The 16809-nt window shown below is 49.4% G+C and overlaps 1 protein-coding gene across 1 annotated transcript in view; it reads right to left on the reverse strand.

Annotated features, from left to right (window-relative positions):
• DISP3 (dispatched RND transporter family member 3) overlaps nucleotides 1–13661 on the reverse strand; it is a 38607-nt gene extending 24946 nt beyond the window's left edge. The window contains exon 1 of the mRNA XM_034068364.1: nucleotides 13559–13661. The gene's annotated coding sequence lies outside the window, so the exon portion shown is untranslated. The remainder of the gene's footprint in view (nucleotides 1–13558) is intronic.
• Between the last annotated feature and the right edge of the window lie 3148 nt (nucleotides 13662–16809).

Raw genomic sequence — 16809 nt, forward strand, 5'->3', positions numbered from 1 at the left:
AGCAATTTAACCTGGGCATCCTCCACATCTTGCTGTAGCTTCCCAGTCTGATCAGGGTAATGAATTAGGCATTTAAAGCACTGCAGGGCTATGGAGCACAGGGTAGGAATACTTATGACTCCTGTGAGCCTGACAAACAGCAGAAAAGAAGGGACAAAGCCAAACCTTTGGATCAGGAAGAGTTTTGCCCTTAACTGCAGTAGGTGGGATCCAGCTCAGACCACAACAGCGCTGCAGGGATTGTCACTCACCTGCACCCCAACCAGGACAAACCCCCATGGAGCTCCCATATGAGCTCCTTTGCAGTGAAATCAGGATAGAAGGAAGCTGCTGACAAGCTGGGGAGAGGCAGTGACAGACAAGGAAGCTAATTACAGCCGACCTGGCTAATTAATGCTGAATTCCAGATTAAAATCCCCTCACTAGTGTTCCATTTCAATTACTCAGTTGCTCCTTCTGATAGAAAAAGGGAAGCCTTGTGCATCAGCAAGCTAGGAAGAAAAAAGGAAAGCAAGCACAAGGCTGGAAGGGGAGGGAAAGACAATTTCTGTAATATGGGAGATTCCTATCGACCAAATAATTAAACTTCACATTCCTTTCTCCCATGGGCAAAGCTTTCAGAGCACAGCTAGCGGTTCTGCGGGCCTATTTGTATGCCTGAAAACTCTTGGAGGTTCTACCAAAGGCAGCTTTATGGCCCTTTGTTAGCTATATAAAGTTCCTCTGAAAGGGAGAGAAATGGCCTTTGTGCTTGCAGAATCATCCAGCTTCGGCTAAAAGCTGCCTCTCTAACGAGGCACCATTGATGGCAGGGATGGACACAGCACCTCCCAGGCCCTGTTATGGTGGAAAACACTGTGTAAAACAACTGCAGGGCATCATTAATGTACACCCACTCTAAAGCAGGGCTCCACAGTGACACTGAGACTCGGGACCAGAGATCTGCTCTGCACTTGAATCACTGAGACTTGTCCACAAGTAACATTTTAAAACAGACAGAAAGAGATCTCCCAGGTCCCTGTTCTGCCTTTGTCAACACAGCTGTATCTGAGTGTATGGAATAAGCTGTGTGTTGCCCTCTGCTTTCAAGAATGGGGAAAATGAACCAATAAGGAGGAACCAGATATAATCTCAGGGCCCTTAATTGGGAGGTCTGGCTTTCAGAGGTGCTGCACTTCCAGAATAGCAAAGCAGGCCCAGGACACCTCACACTGGGCACCTGACCCTGCATCTCCTGAAGCACTTCTGAAAACACTGCCTCGATACAGCCATTGACCAGATCCTGTGCATGAGGATACAGCCCTGAACCTGTTTCACTGGGGTACGAGCCCAGAGAGACACATGCTGCTTGAAGGCACTGGGTTAAACTGCTGGCTGGGATGGCTCCAGCATTATTAATCAAGCAGGTACTTTTCCAGCTGTACAGCACAATGCAGGGGAAAAAAAGCTTTAATCTATTCTCTTTCTGGACCCTTTGCATTTCCCTTCTCACTCGCTTTAAACCCTTTGGAAAGACACACACAAACACTGCCAGACCCCAGGCACTTTGCAGATCAGAATGTCATCAAACTGCTCCAGCAGCACAATGCTGTTGGAATTGAAGCACGATGATGTAAATGTGTGTTTGCTGGAGGAGAAGTTCAACAGAATGATTTTAAAACACTATATTTAAAGCTCTATTGTCTGCTCACAGGAGGCAAGACAATAGGTAGGGTTGTATACAAGGTGGAGGATTGCCAGATCTCTCAAGCTTTATGAAGTAAGAACATGCTTGCACACTCACTCCTAACTGAGGCAACCTCTTTCTCTGCTGTCTGTCCCATGCTTCTTTCCCCATACAGGCACTTTTACACCCTGGCTAGGATCATAGCAGCTGGAAATGGAAGGAGTCAGTTAGACTCTAGGATCTTAAAGGCCTTTCCCAACCTAAATGATTTTATGATCGATCGACCTGCTTTCAGAACAGACAAATGGAGCTCTCTCAGCCTACATCAAGGATCTCTCCTGCCTGCCACTCCAGGTGTCTGACAAACACTGATTAGATCTACTCATAACTGTATGTCAAAACCAGTGTGGAAAGATTAGCTGCAAAGCCAAGCACTCACCAGTCCGGAAACGTCCAATCCAGGATGGATGGATGCTGACACAGCACCCTCAATGCTTTGCAGTGCAGTCTGGCTTCCAAGCCCCACGTCCCAAGGCAAGGACTGTGGCCTCCATCAGGGCTGATGCTCCCTGAACCCAGGAGCTATTTGCCACCTTGCTGTCTCCTCAGTGTTCAGTGTGTGGTCTCATGGCTCATTTCCTGCACGCTGCTCGTGCTCTGGCTCAGAGGCAGAATTATTCATTTCCAACGCTGCCTGTCAGGACAGAGTCTGAGGGCTGAGCAAACAGGACGGAACTGAATCCTCTCCTGGCATCTCTAGGAGAAGGAGGGGGTGGTGTAGTCTGCATCTGACAGATGCAGCAGCTCAGAAGGGGGAAGAAAAACAGACACTTATTTTGGGTGCCTAGCTTGACACACAAGATGCCCCATTTCTCAGAGTGCACAGAATAGCACAGGTGGGGCTGTGTGTATGAAACTGCAGATTCCACTCTGTTCTGCCACCATGACCTAAGGAGTAACATCAACATAACCTCTGTGCTGGTAAGGGACATCCACAGTGAGAGCCAACATCAGACAATCAGTGTTAACCAGTGACATGCACGCAGTACCTGGGACACCAAGGACCATCAGTTCCCTCATCTCTCTTTACCTCTAAGCTGGTCTTGTGGGCAAGGAACAGGCTGGAGAAAGGGCCTGCAAGACCAGTGTAGAGGGAAAAGGGAGAGACTGGTTTAAAAGGTGTTGTTTTGCTATGTTAGAAGCCACTACCTGCACACAGAGCAGACCAAGAAGAAAGTGGACAGAAGAATGAGGTAACTGCACAGCTGTGATACAGACAAGGATGTACAGCAAAAGCAAAGAGTAGAGCAAAAGCATCTTTACTGTGCTTTGCCAGGAGTAAGATGCCTGCAGGTAAGAACTAGCTCAGCCATCCATTACCTGTTTTAACACCATGGCTTTCCTTAACTAGGAAAAACCAGTGATCCCACAGCCTTGGATCAGGGGGAGATCTTCATATGGCACTATGGGATACTGAGGCAGCCCCACCACGGCTCCAGCAGGTACCAGCTGTGAGGTCTGTCCTAGGGTGCTACTTCCCAAGTGATTCCAAGAGAATCTGTATCCCGAGAGATTTAAAAATCCAATCCCAAAGCTCACAAGGAATTGCCCCAAACTACTCACTTCAGAGTACTGAAACTGGCACTTTTCAAACAGAAAAGTCATCAGGATTTGCTGCCATCAGACTATGTGCATTTGGTGCCCTGCCTCCCCAGGACTGCTGCAGAGCTAAACCTGTACGAGAACCTCACTAACATGCACATCATTGCCAAGGAAAATTCATTTCCTGATAAAATAATGTGCTTCTGGTTATTGTAATGAATGATTGCAGGTGTCAGAAAGCAGCTTCTGGGTTACAATCTCACGAAACGTGCCTTGCAGCCTTGTGCCATGTTTACCACTTGAGCTACTTGCTTATGCTGATGATAAGGCCCTGCTGTCACTCAGGGCTGTGGCATGTACAGGTTTCTGCACGCTGAGCCTCTGATATGCTTCAGAAATGACTTACCTAACCACTACAGAAATGAGTTGGACTTTGTCTGAGCTCCAGGCACCTGCTGTTTCCAAGCAAAGGGCTGGCTTCTGCATCAGCTGCGTGCCCTTGGGTGCCTTGATATGGTTTCAAAAGCACCCTGGGTCCCACCAGCAACCCAAGATAACAGGTGATTTCCATGCACCCAGAACGCTGTGCTCACAACAGAGCCTTCACAGAACATTAAATACTGATGGCTGACACAAACCAGGGTTTTGGGTTATCCCAAGAAGCATCACTCACTCCAAGGAAGGAATCTCAGATCAGAGAGTATTCACCAGTTCCCAAGCCCATGGAATAAACTGCCATCCCCAAGGCTTGTGTGCTTCTCTTTTATAGATCAACTCCAGCTTCCCACATCATTGTCAGCCTGAGAAGAAAAGCCAAGTCCCAGTCACTTATTATTGCACCCCATGCTCAAGCCCCCCAGTTCTTGTCACCATGGGCACTGGTACCACTCTGTGCTCAGCTGTATGATCCCAGCTCTGGCCCTGCTCCCCACATCTGCTCCTGGCAGCAGGAGGAAGTGTGAAGACAAGGGCTGGCTGTGCACCCTCCTCCATCTGCAGCTCCCCAGCAATAGCCTGCCTGTGTGCACTGTGCTGCTGGGACTAATCAAAACACCCTCTCCCCAAGGCCCCTCTCCAGAGCCTCCCCATAAGCTGCCAGGGCATTAGTGAGAAGGAGGAGGGCAATGTCTTCCTCACCATGCATGGGAGCTGCTTTCTTCCAGCAGCCTCAGCAGCAGTTATGTGCTAAGGGACATTGCTGGCTGTGGCTGTGTGGGCAGCAACATGAAAGGTAATGCAGGGATGCCAAAGCTATGGTGCCAGTCCTTCTTTTACCAACCACAGCACAGGCAGCTCTTTCACCTTCACTTCTTGCCAGTCCAGCATAAAGAGCATTAAGATTAAAAGAAAGCATTGCAAGTGCTCCCCCTTCACCTCAAGTGCCTGTCTGGCCAGATCTGGTCATGATGCTCTGGCTTTCCAGGAGAAAAAGGTACAGGTAGGAAGTCCCACCTGCACACGTGCCAGTGGCTGACTCCAGATGCTACCAAGCATCCACCTGATGGATCGAAAGGTCCTGCCTTTTTGCTGCTGTAACTGACACCAGAAAAAGCCAGATTCACAACAGGAAGGCTGCGAGGACTGCGATCTGTGGTGGGGACACAGCTCCCACAGCACTTCAGGCACGCTCACTTCTCCAGCAGGGTTTCCCACATGCCAGCATGAAAGAGGAATGGGTGATGCTGTAGTCCTCCCATAAATGAGGGAGCAGAAGACAAACCCAAGGTCACCCATGCACCAAGCTGTGGTATAACATGGCCTCTTATTTCAGAGAATGTGAGGGGCTGAATTCTGGGGTGAATGCATCCCGACAGTCACTACAGCCGAGTGGGAATGACTGCAGCAATCCATGCACTACTATCACCCATGGAAAACTCACTGCTGGATGAGGAGGGACTCATGCAGCAGCCTGTAGGTAGCTGGCTCTCAACAGCCTACAAAGTGAGATCTCAGCAGCTTTATCTTGCTTACCTCCCACACGTCTCTCTCCAAAACAGATGCAGCTAGCTGTTCTCCCATGAAAACCTGGAGCTTCTGGAATTACATCAATTAGCACTGCTTTCTCATCTTCCCAGGATCAGCGAGGAACCTGGAAGCAGAGGTGTAAACCCCAGAGGCTAGAGAGCCTCCAGTGCCACTGCTGAGTGCCCCAGTGCAGGACCTGGCTGCACACAAGGGTTTCCAGAACAGAAGGAAAACCTCCTGATGGGAAGTGGAGGATGTGGAGACAAGATGCTTCAGTGCCTGAACAGCATGTCAGCAGATCCCCTGCCAGAACAAGGACTCAAAAGCTTACTGCCAGCTGCACCAACCATGCAGAAACTCACATTAAATGTCCCCACAGCTCGATGAGCACAGTCCTGCAGACCGGTAGCAGAGGAGGGGGCAGAATAAGCAAACAGGCTTTAACGACACATTAATCTCAGGGAGAGCCCAGGATGCTTCCTAGTACAGACAAGACACAAAGAGCTGGTTCCTGTTAGTTCCTGTGCAAGGGAAGGAAATGTTGCTGGTGGCAGCCAGAAGCTGCCAGTGGAGCCATGTCTATAGGATACAGCTTTAGGCCATCAGGACTGAGCTGAAGCAGCAGCGGTCTCCCCTCTCTTCCCTCCCAGTACAGACTGGGAGAAGCATGATGTAAGCCTAGCACAAGAGCATTTCAGGAAGAGGCAGACACCATCCCTGTTCCTATTCGCCTTCTATCACCAAAGCCATGCAAGCTGCAGGAGCTCCCCAGCTCCTGAACAGCAGCCATCCAACCCAAAGGATGCTAAGGGACTGCCATTTGGCAAAGAATCAAAGCATTCTATACAACTGTTCCCAGTTCCTTACCGAATCCCACACTTTCAGCCAGGCAGTCACAGGCTGAGATTCTGCTTGTGCTAACTGTAGGACAGAGTCCTACTTAAAACTTAAAACACAAACCCAAAGGAAGCATTTGTGGTGCTGCTATTAGCTTCTCTAGCTTTCCTGGGGCAAATCACACCAGCTGCTTCTGAATTGCTCTCATATTCTGGAGTCTGAGACCCCATTTTCCCTCCTTTCACAACATGTTTTGTCCCACAGCCCCCTCTCCACAAGCAAACACAGGCTGGTTTTGCACAGACATCTGTAAACTGGTTTTCCAAGGGACTCACTCCACTGCCCCATGCTGAAGTGGAACTGGGTCTGGCCCACTGGCAACCAGGCCTAGCTGGCCAAATAAGGGAACAAACTCACTGCAGGCACTTCCCAAATGACTGGAAGTGCAAACAGCACCATGACCCACAACAGAACCAAATAGACAGGAATGTAGGCAGGTGCTGTACATGCAGGAATGAATTTAGCTGCGTATGTGCCAAGATTTGGATCCAGAAGGAGTGATCTCCCCCACAACACATCAGAAATACAAGAAACACCCAGAGGTCTGGAAAGGAAATGTCACCACAGTCTTAACTTAATCTGCTCCTGCTACTTACAGCATAGGTCTTTGTTATCGGCATCTAAGTAAGGTCAAACCCTTTACTACACCACTATGAACTCTGCAGTGACTTTCACCAAGGAATTGGTTCCATGTAGCAGATTTATGGGAATGAAGGTTTTCTTCAGTTTAAGCAGTGCCACAGGGGATGAAACATTTACCTGCTGATATATCTTGTTTTCAGTTGTTACAGGCTGGTGTTTGATAGCTCCCTACAATGCTGCAGCATTTCTGCCATGCTCTGCGCACAAGAATATTGACATCGGTGACAAAAGCAAAGTGGACCAGAGAACACCAAGGGTCACAGCTCATTTGTCCATTTACTGCCTGTCTCAAAGAGCCCCATGTCAAGTGACAGAGCTGAGATGGAAGCATTAGGAGAGGGAGAAAGAGAAGGGGTGGCCATGGAAGCAAAATTCAGTTTGGATGTGGAAAACAAAATGGCTCAAAGCATACACATCAGATTCCAAGACATTCTGTTTAAAAGCATAGCCATAGATTTGACACTCAGGTGAATCCAAGGCACTGACAAGTGCTGAATGGGTCCTGAAGAACCACAGCTTGCAGTGCATGGAGTTTGGACCTGCTGGCAGGAAGCACCAGAAGGAGCAGCTTTCTGCATGGTTCAAGAACCAGCCCAAGCTTTCCAGTGAGACAGATTTAGCTTTCCAAACAAGCTGTTTGTCTCTCTTGTAGAGACTTACAGCCCTTGGTTTAAATGAAGCCCAAGTGTTTTATTGAGTCACTTTCATGCTCTTGTGGGCCTGTCCACATTCCCATCTCAACTCAGCCATAAAAACTGGCTTGGAGATTAGACTTGGCGCATAAGTTGTTAGCTTGAGAGCAAGTGGGAGGGTGTGTGAGGGGAGAGGTGGCAGAGGAAATATGAAGACAGAGGCTTTGGCCAGGTTTGATTTGCAAGCAGGAGCCAGGACTGCTTTGGGCTTCTCAGACATATCTGAGTGTGTCATGGGCTCCAGTTCAAACCTGAGTTTGTAGCACCATCCTCTTCAGGAATTCATTTTCCTTCTTAAAAGGAAGAACAAAAAAGACAAACACTTCCATTCACGGCATCAAGTGTGCTGCGTGCTCTGCAGTACCCCAAGCAGAAGAAAGGATTAGGTCTTGTTTTGGGTTGGTTTTTTATCAAATTGTCTCTGCAGACCTTAATACAGCACTCAAAAGCAATTCATTCTCTGCTCCTGGGTGTAAAACAGAGCCAAGAAACAAGTCAACACATAGCAGCACATCCCCCTAGGAGTAAAAAGCACTTTGCATTTGTGCATCATATCAGCTCCTATCAGAGACTGCATAAACCCTTTGCAAACACGTATCAGATCCAATTCCCTTCTTCCTCTAGGGAAATAGGTCGGATTACATGCAAGTTTACAAATGAATTAAGCAAGCTCCACATTCTAACTCCAGCTCTGCTGGAATTCAGCCGTTACTTTTGCTGATTTTAACAGAAGCTAAACACAGACCATGCAAGTTGCAACTAATGTTGGTTAGCTGCCCTGTGGGGAGCAGTGGTACCCACAACTCCAGTTAGTGCAGTGGCACAAACTGGGTGCCCAGAAACTGAGGCATCCAAACCCCGGAGTCATCTTTGCTACAGCAACAACAGGACCCAATTCTTCCCAATCCTCTGCTTTGGTTACCAGATGCCCCAGCTTCTCCCATGCTCAATATTAGAAAGTGTAAAGAACTGAATACCCAGCAGAGGAATTTCCTTCTCTGTTATTGGTTTGCAAACACAGATCCCTTAAGAACACAAGAAGACAGGGGAAACATGGACCCTACAATATGTTTTTGTAAATAGGCTGTTAAAGAATGTGTTGAGCCAAATAATCCTGGGAATGAAAATGCCAATTTAATGTAGGGCATTGTTATTATTTATTAGACAGAGAGCACCACACAGAGATGAAGAAACAGACTGTGACTTGCTGGCCCAACATCAGCCAGCCAAGCGAGCTCAGAGTAAAACGAGATCTCCCAGAACCCTGCTCTGTGTTCAAGTCAATGGCATCTCTGCTATGCAAAAGGTGAGAAGAAAATCTGTGGCAGCATCAGACAGGATGCCCTGAAGTCCATACAAGCTTGTTCATGAGTCACCTTAGCAGTTAGATCCTGGGCTCACATTCCCAGGAACAAATCCTAAGTGACTTCACTGATGTCACTGCATTTACACAGTGAGATCACAGCTGTGGAACCACCCCCAGGAGCAATAGCACCCACACCATGAAGTCCAGGGAGCAGAATGATTCTCCCCCATAAAGCAGCCGCAGCAGTTTAAGAACCAGACAACTGCCAGTATGTCTCTCACCCCCTGCAAACACATTGGCTTCTCCCCCTGCTCCACTATTTATGTAACATGAACTGTCTTCTATTCAGGAGGAGCTGTTCCCTATTAACAGAGCTTGGCAAAGATCAGGAATTAACTGTGCCAACTTTCAAGCCTGCTGCCTTAAGGCAGATGGCAGGGAAAGTATCCCAGCCTTGTTCCCCAAACCTCTTATCCCAGCAAGCAAAGATAACTCAACAGAGAGAAAAGATCAAGTATCTGCAAAGCTCTTATTCCAGGGCAGGAGACAGCCTATGTGTGGGTTGCTCTGCAATGTACCTACCTGGCTGCCCATGGCCAGCAAAGCCTGCTGCACTGCCAGGATCCACAGGGTTTCACTGCAGGTTTTATGGTTCCAGAGTTACAACAGGAAAGGACATGCTCTGCCCCTCCAAGGCAATGGTGCTGCTCTCTTCAAAACCTCAGCACTGCTCAGGACTAGCACTGAGCTTTATCTTTATGGGAAAGCAAATCCCCCTGGAAGAACAGGGTTCCCACAGCTACTGCAGACCCTCAGAGCTGCTGTTGCAGTGTGACAGGCAAGAGGGTTGTAAATAACATCCTACTGGGTGCTAATTCATACAGTTGTCACCCATGCCTGAAGCACATTGCCATCAATGGGACAATTTACAGCCTCCCAGTTAAACCCATGCTGAAGCATATTCTGGACTGGGGTCAATGGAATGTGTTCTGCAAACCTCAGATCTGGATTAAGCACTTCACTCTTACGTTGGCTTCTCCATGTTTCTGAATTATTCATTAAGGACCAGACACTGCAATCCATACTCACACTGCGCTTAATCTGTCCTTTAAATTGACTTGCATTAGTCTGAATCACAGGCACCACAGCACCTTACTCTTTAACCAGTCTCACTGAATGTAGCAGAGCTATTCATGAAATAAGGTGCTCCTGTGCCAGAGGCAAGGAGGCAGGATCCAGCCCTTAGGAAAGACATCAGGAAGGCGAGACCTCAGGAAAATTCACCCTGGTAAAACTGCACCGAGATGAATGAACTCCAGTAAATCTGTGTGAAATCAATCATTTAAAGAGATAGGCTGTTCTGTGCTATCACGGGGGAGACATAAGGGAGTGCTAGAAACTAATATTTCATTGTTCAACTCCATCACAAGGTCTGGAAACACAGTCCCCTGCCCCTGGCCACGCATTCACAGAGCCCAGTGGCAGCTTGCACACACACCTTGTGAGGACTCCTTTACCTCCCTGCATACAAACAGGGATGTGTGTGGACAGGAGGAAGGCAAAGCACATGTTCCACTCCTGCTGCCTGGCACAAGGGAACAGGAAGTAAATGGGACTGCTTGTCACCAAGGAGGGAACAAGTACCCACACTTACAGCATCTCCTTCCTCGGCCAACCTTGCAACCCCCAGTTACCCAACCCACAGACCACATTATTGGCTCTGATCTGAAACCTTCTGAGGCCGCTTCAACAGCAGATCAGCTCACACCACAGGAGAGCTGATCACGGAGCACCTTTCACCACTGAGCCCAAAGAGTAGGCTACTTTTAAACAGAGTGAATAAAACCCCCCAAGCCAATGAGGTAAGTGAAAGGTGAAGTCTTGTGCACTACACTGAGAAATATAATGGGGTTTGAGTCCTGAGAATGAATTAATCTGTTCAGTTCTCACTTCCATCAGTGAAAAATACAGGATTAAATCAACTCTATGCTAAATGCTTCACACTGAAGAGTCTTGTCAGGATTTACTGCCTGTTGGCATGCAGAGACCATGGCAGCATCACCCCGAGACCCTGGGACCCACAGCAGGATGCACTCAAACTTCAGAAATAGAAACCACAAACATATCCAGATTTTCCATACACCGGCAGGGTATGAACTCCTGTCCCTCTCCATTTCAGTCAAGCTTCCTTACTAAGCACTTGTACCCAACAGGCAAGTCTTTGTATAAGCAGCACTTCTGTCAGAGCACTGGCATTGCAAGAGGATTTCATACGTGCTGTGGATTTCTGGGTGCAAAACGTTAACACTCTATGCATCCCCTCCCCAAGTGCCACATTAAAATGCACATATCCCACCACACTCATGCCAGACAGTTACATACACATAGACACACAGGGGCCAGCTACCCCCCTGCACAATACAGCCTGTTAGAAACACTTAACAGCTCAGAAATGACACACACAGAAGTGGTGAAAGATCTCCTGTAACTTCACCATTTTTCCCTCTTGGCCTGACAAAGGCATTGGTGATGTTTAATTCATTTTTCAAGTACAAGATTCAAGTACTAGGGATTGGGAGACATTTGAGCACCCAGCAACTGCATCCTCCCCAGCCACCTGCAAGTTAACGGAGATTTCACCAGTGTGAAATCCCTCAGTTCCATGCCCCCAGATTACACAGAGTCACTCAGACACTGTCACGTTGACTCCCTGTTAGTACCTTACTTTTGTGAAGAGACAGCCTGCACAAACCAGGGTATCTGCCAATGTAGCTCAGAACACCAGAATACAGCCAGGAGGTAAAGCTGCACAGAGTGACTGTAGGTGATGGGTTTATTTCTATGCCTGAGGATGAATTTGGCCCTGTATGTTGCAGAAACTGAATCAGAGTCTTCACCACAGTGGGTGACTGGAATGGTGCTGATCTGCTTCCCAAACACCAGTGTGGCTCTCACCTATTATACACTTACACATTGCTCAGGGCCATTTGCCCTTCAGCTTTTTTCCCTGTGTCCCGGTGAAAAGGTCACAAATGCTGAGGGCTGGTTTCCCCTTCAATCCATTTTTCTATTAGACAAGCATTCTGTAGTGTTTTCCCCATGGGAATACAGCAGGCATTTGAAGGGGCAGCAGGAAGAAAGGAGGAATGGATTATTTATCCTATGAAGCATTTCTGTTCAATCTTTGTTGGGTTTTTTTCCTCCACTAGCCCAGGCCTGTCTTATTTCAGGCTTACAGAATCAAACTATAAGGCTCCAAAGAGGTAAAGAGCTTGGTTTGATGAGCCTAACCTCTGAAGATGCATCCAGTGTGATAAAAGAAGTGTAGCTATTGAAACATCTCCCTTCAATACAGTTATTGTGTTGCTAGGTTTCCATCTAGACACACAGCCTAAAAGAGCAATCAAAGGAAGGCGATGCTGTGGATAATACCTTTATCAACACTCCACAAGAAGGGAAAACATTGTTCCCCAGCAAAGTTTTACGGGTGAGGATAGAAAACTCATTTCAAAAGCTCACCCAAATTTTCATGGGCAACCTGGTTTTAAAACCCTGAGCTTTTTTAGGGTAACAGATTTTACGTGCACCAGCATGTGGCTTTGGTGTTTATTCTGTCGTTTGAATTGCACGAGTACTTCTTTTCCAATACACAAGTCCTCACCCCACTTAACTTGTGTCTTGCAGCCACAAAGAGGCATGCATCAGCCTTGTTTTAAAGGGACTCATTCACTTGCGTATTACATTAAACCCAATAGACTCAGCCCATCTGTGAAAGCACTCTCCTAATAATCACATAAGCCAAGGCTGCTAACCAGCATACTGTTGTACCCAGGCACAACACAGAGATGCTAAGCACCACAGGACACAGCAGCAAGGCGCTGCACATGCCTGAGGGACCTGCCACTGCCATCCCACTCCATCTGCCCCAAAAGGTTTCAGTTCTACTCAGCTCACACCCTTCTCAAGTACTTTCGAACACCACGGCAGTGGAACCAGCCCCGCTATTGGTTTGCTCATCAAATCACCAAGTAGGAAGCACATGAAAGAGTCCCTTTTCTCCAGGACACGGGCTGTTTTGCTGGTATGTCTTTGGAGAGCACCTGGAATACCAAGGGCCCAGGACCAGGCTGCAGTTCGGACTGTTGCTAAGTAATAGAGTGCCCCTACTAAGCGACCCGGGGTTTTTAGGCTGAAAAAGTCCATTTCCACCCCAGCCAGCATGACACAGGAAGGTTACTTCACATGTGCACGGTCCATGATTCTCTTTATACCCTCTAGACAAAGACCTGACACCAGCTGCTGCCAGAGATGAGGATCCCGCCTGACTGGACTACAGACATCCCGGGGCAGTGAGACCACTTCTGGCTCTTGAGCTCCCCAGGGCGGCAGGCCAAGCCCCGGGAGGTCGGGGACACAACTGGTACCCAACTTTCCCCCAGAAGAAAGGGAATCAGCTCCATCAGCTTATTACAGAGGAAGCCTCCCGGGAAACGCTCTCTCCTCCGTGCATATTCATGAACTCTCCAGAGCTTCCAGGGAGAGTTGGCTGAAAACACAGCGGAGGGACCGAGCTGCTGTACTCGCAGCATCGCAAAATAAGGGGGAGAAGGGGGATAAGGGGGGGTAAGCAGAGTGCTTAACAAAAGAAGTACCCGCTGGAGCGGGGTGAAAGGAGCGATCGCAACCTCTGATCTCCTCTAACCACCGCCTCCACCAGCGGGACCCGGAGCCCCACGGGCCCCTCCGCACCCCCATACCCCGGGAAGAGCAGCGCAGCGCATCACTCACCTCCGCCCGCAGCCGCGGGCTCGCAGCGATGCCGGGGCAGGGCCGGTTCCCCGATGGCGATGCCCGCCCGGCAGCGCCGCTCACCGGTCCCGGTCCCCGCAGCCTTCACCCGGCCCCGCCGCCGTGAGCCGCCTCCTTCTCCGCCGCCGCCGCCTTTTAATGCCCTCCGCTGCTGCCGACTGCAAGCCCGGCCCGCCGGCCCCCGGGGAAGGAAAGGAGGGGAGGGCAACCGGTAGCCCCCACGGCTGCGCCTTGGAGCGGTGCCGAGCTCCGGCCGCTGCCCGGTGCCGGTGCCGCCCCGGCGGGCTGCGGGCGGCGCTGCGGCCGCGCTATAAACCCTGCCCCGTGCGCGCCCCCCCCGCTCCGCGCCGGCCCCCGGTGCGGCGGCGCTGGGAAACGGCTCCGGTACGGCAGCGCCGGGCCCGGCCCCCAGCGGAAGGACGGCGGGGACCGGGGGGGGGACAATGGCCGGTGTGTGCCCTCCCTGTGCTACTCCTTATGGGAGCGGGCAGGAGCTGCGGGTGCTCCCGGGATTGCCCTGCTCGCCTTTAGGGAGCCTTTAGCTCACAGGGGAGTGAGAAGGAGTTCAGGCAATTCCCGGTGTAAGAAGCCCTGGAGTACGGGCTACGGGAATCCGGCCCTGGCAGGGTTGGCAGCACCATCACCATCACCCCCCCCTCCGGAACCGGGCGGATCTCGGAACAGAAACTGCCAGAAACTTTTGCAGCAGCTGCGTGCACCCTGTGCCAGGAGCCGGGGCTCTGGAAGGACTCATCTGGTTTCCTTACTGGTGCTCTCACCGCTAGATTAACGCTCCATATGGGAGACACAGCTCCATGCATTCAGCGGCAGAGGTGTGCAGCAGCAAGCTCTGAATTAAGCCGAGTCATTAAATGGGAGGTGGCAAAGGCTTATTTACTAGGGTGGTAGAGAAAACATCTGTACATTCATGCTGGTCCCTTATGCAGCCAGGTATCTAACGACCTTGCCTTGGCTTTCAGGAGCCTAGAGTCCTATTTATGATAAAGACATCCCAGAGTACAGGCGCTTTGTGCTGGCAGAAGGTCTCTAATGGCTATGCTGCATACAGCAGTCTTGCATTTATTTACTGTGTGCTCATCTATGACTCACTCCGGTTTAGGAGGCAGGAAGAGAACAACATCTCCCCCACCCCTCTGCCTGTTTACTGGCATGACCTGTTACAACGGGGACTCCTCTAAGAGCAGGATTATGTCAGTAAATTGCAGAACTACCTGATGGGAATGGCTTTTAATCAGGCTACATTACAGAGCGTGTTTTGCCCACTATTCTCACTTACTGAGTGTTGATGGTGTCTAGGAAAAATACCCCTCACCCCGGTTTTGGATAGATTTGTCAAGTCAGCAATAAATAGAGAGCAGTGCAGTAAAACCAGCCCATCACCTCAGTCTGGCCAGGCAGGCGGCAGTGTCAGAGGCCTCATGCCCTTTCTGATGCATCACCCAAAGTGCACAGGAAGGCAGGCAGACAAAGCCAGACCATCATCTTCCTTGTGGGGCTCCAAGGAATGCAAATTTAATGAGGCTCCTGAAGTAAAACTGTTCTGTGTGTTTCTGCCAGTGAGGGAGGTTTCCGCAGGGATTGTGGTGGTGAAGGGGGAAACAATTTGGTTGAAAGCTGCAAGTGTTCAGTAAACAGCAAAATGGCTTTTCCCAACTTGGCCGGTGGTGCGAGCAGAGCCCACGCTGATGTGAGGAGCAGCAGCGCTCAATCCATCACACAGCAGAGCCCAGCAACCTGCGGGGACTTACCCGTCAGCGCTGTGATGAGCACTCACACATAACTGGATTCTCCTCAGCAGCAATCCTGATAGTCCTCCGGGCAAAGACAGGCTTGGGTGAGCCCCCCTCGGCCCCCGTGCTCCCCTCTTCAACCAAGCACACTGTGCTCTGAGCCTTGCAATGCTCACCCGGGCAGACAGACACGAAGTGATGCTGACGCACGGACCAGCCGTGCCCATCTCCTCTCCACAGGCACAAGTACATCAGCTTGGCAGCTGTAGCTTCGAAGACTTGTACATGGTTTTCTGACAGCGTAAACACACACAACACCTTCCTTCATCACACACACACACCTCAGAGCTATGCTAGCCCTTAATCGCACTAGGAATTTTTCTTGTGTTGCACCTAAAGCATATACAGTAAAAATATGCCTTTTCCTATCAATTCAGAGTCACTCTGCCACATTCACCTGCTAAATATCACTCCATGAACATATAGGGGTCTGTACAGTGCTCAGAAAGCCCTGTATTAGAATGCTCACCTGGATGGGAGGGTTGACAGTCCTGCTGTACGGGCATTTCTGTGAATTCAGTCTCTTTTTGTTCTGCATTGGAAGGAAATAAAAGATTTCAAGTACTTGGGGATGAGCGGGGCAGGAAGATGCACAGTGGAAGTCTTCATACCTGGCTTAACATTTCCTTCCATGCCCCTCTGTGCTCAGAGAGCATCAGCCTCTGCCTGCCACCATTCCCCTCCCTCAGGCCTCACACAAGTGTTCAACAAAACAGCATGTGTTGACAAAATGAATAAATAGTTCATGACTAGTTTTGATCAGCAACACTGAACATGTTTTACTGAGACACAGGTCACAACTGTCTGCATAAGAAGCACTATCATGCATATAAATACAAACTGTATCAAACTGCACCCACATTACTTGCATATATCCATATACACAGGTTTCAGTGCTATATTGCAGACTCTACCAGCAATGCAAATGTGCCCACAAAGCATCAGCATTATTTGTGGCTGTTATTAACCCCACATGTGCACAAACAGCACACAGACAGAAGTGCTGCACACTGCTGTTGTCCTTATTAACCATGCAGGTACACAAACACATGTGTGACACCAAGAGCCATTAGCACTGTACTGCAGTCTTCGTTAGCAAGCAGCTTGTTTGCAAATGCCTGGCCACATGCATAGAGGCTCAGTCACAAGCTGGAAAAGGATTGCTACTGCACCGAGAGCCATTCCTGGCTAAATGATGCCTTTTGGAGTTGGGAAGCTGAAGGAAAGCATCTTCCCCTTTATTCATGCTCTCTAACCTCACAGCCTCAGCATGACTGCCTTCAGCACCAAAAGCAGGCACCAGCGGCCATTCCCCTTGCTTATATTTATGGTCCCTCTTTGAAATTCTGACTGCTTATCTATGCAGAATAAAACTACCCAAGCAATCTTTCCTGTTCAGGTGCTCATTACTAAAGCATT

This window comes from Melopsittacus undulatus, chromosome 12, assembly GCF_012275295.1.
Source record: "Melopsittacus undulatus isolate bMelUnd1 chromosome 12, bMelUnd1.mat.Z, whole genome shotgun sequence".
Taxonomy (NCBI): Eukaryota; Metazoa; Chordata; class Aves; order Psittaciformes; family Psittaculidae; genus Melopsittacus; species Melopsittacus undulatus.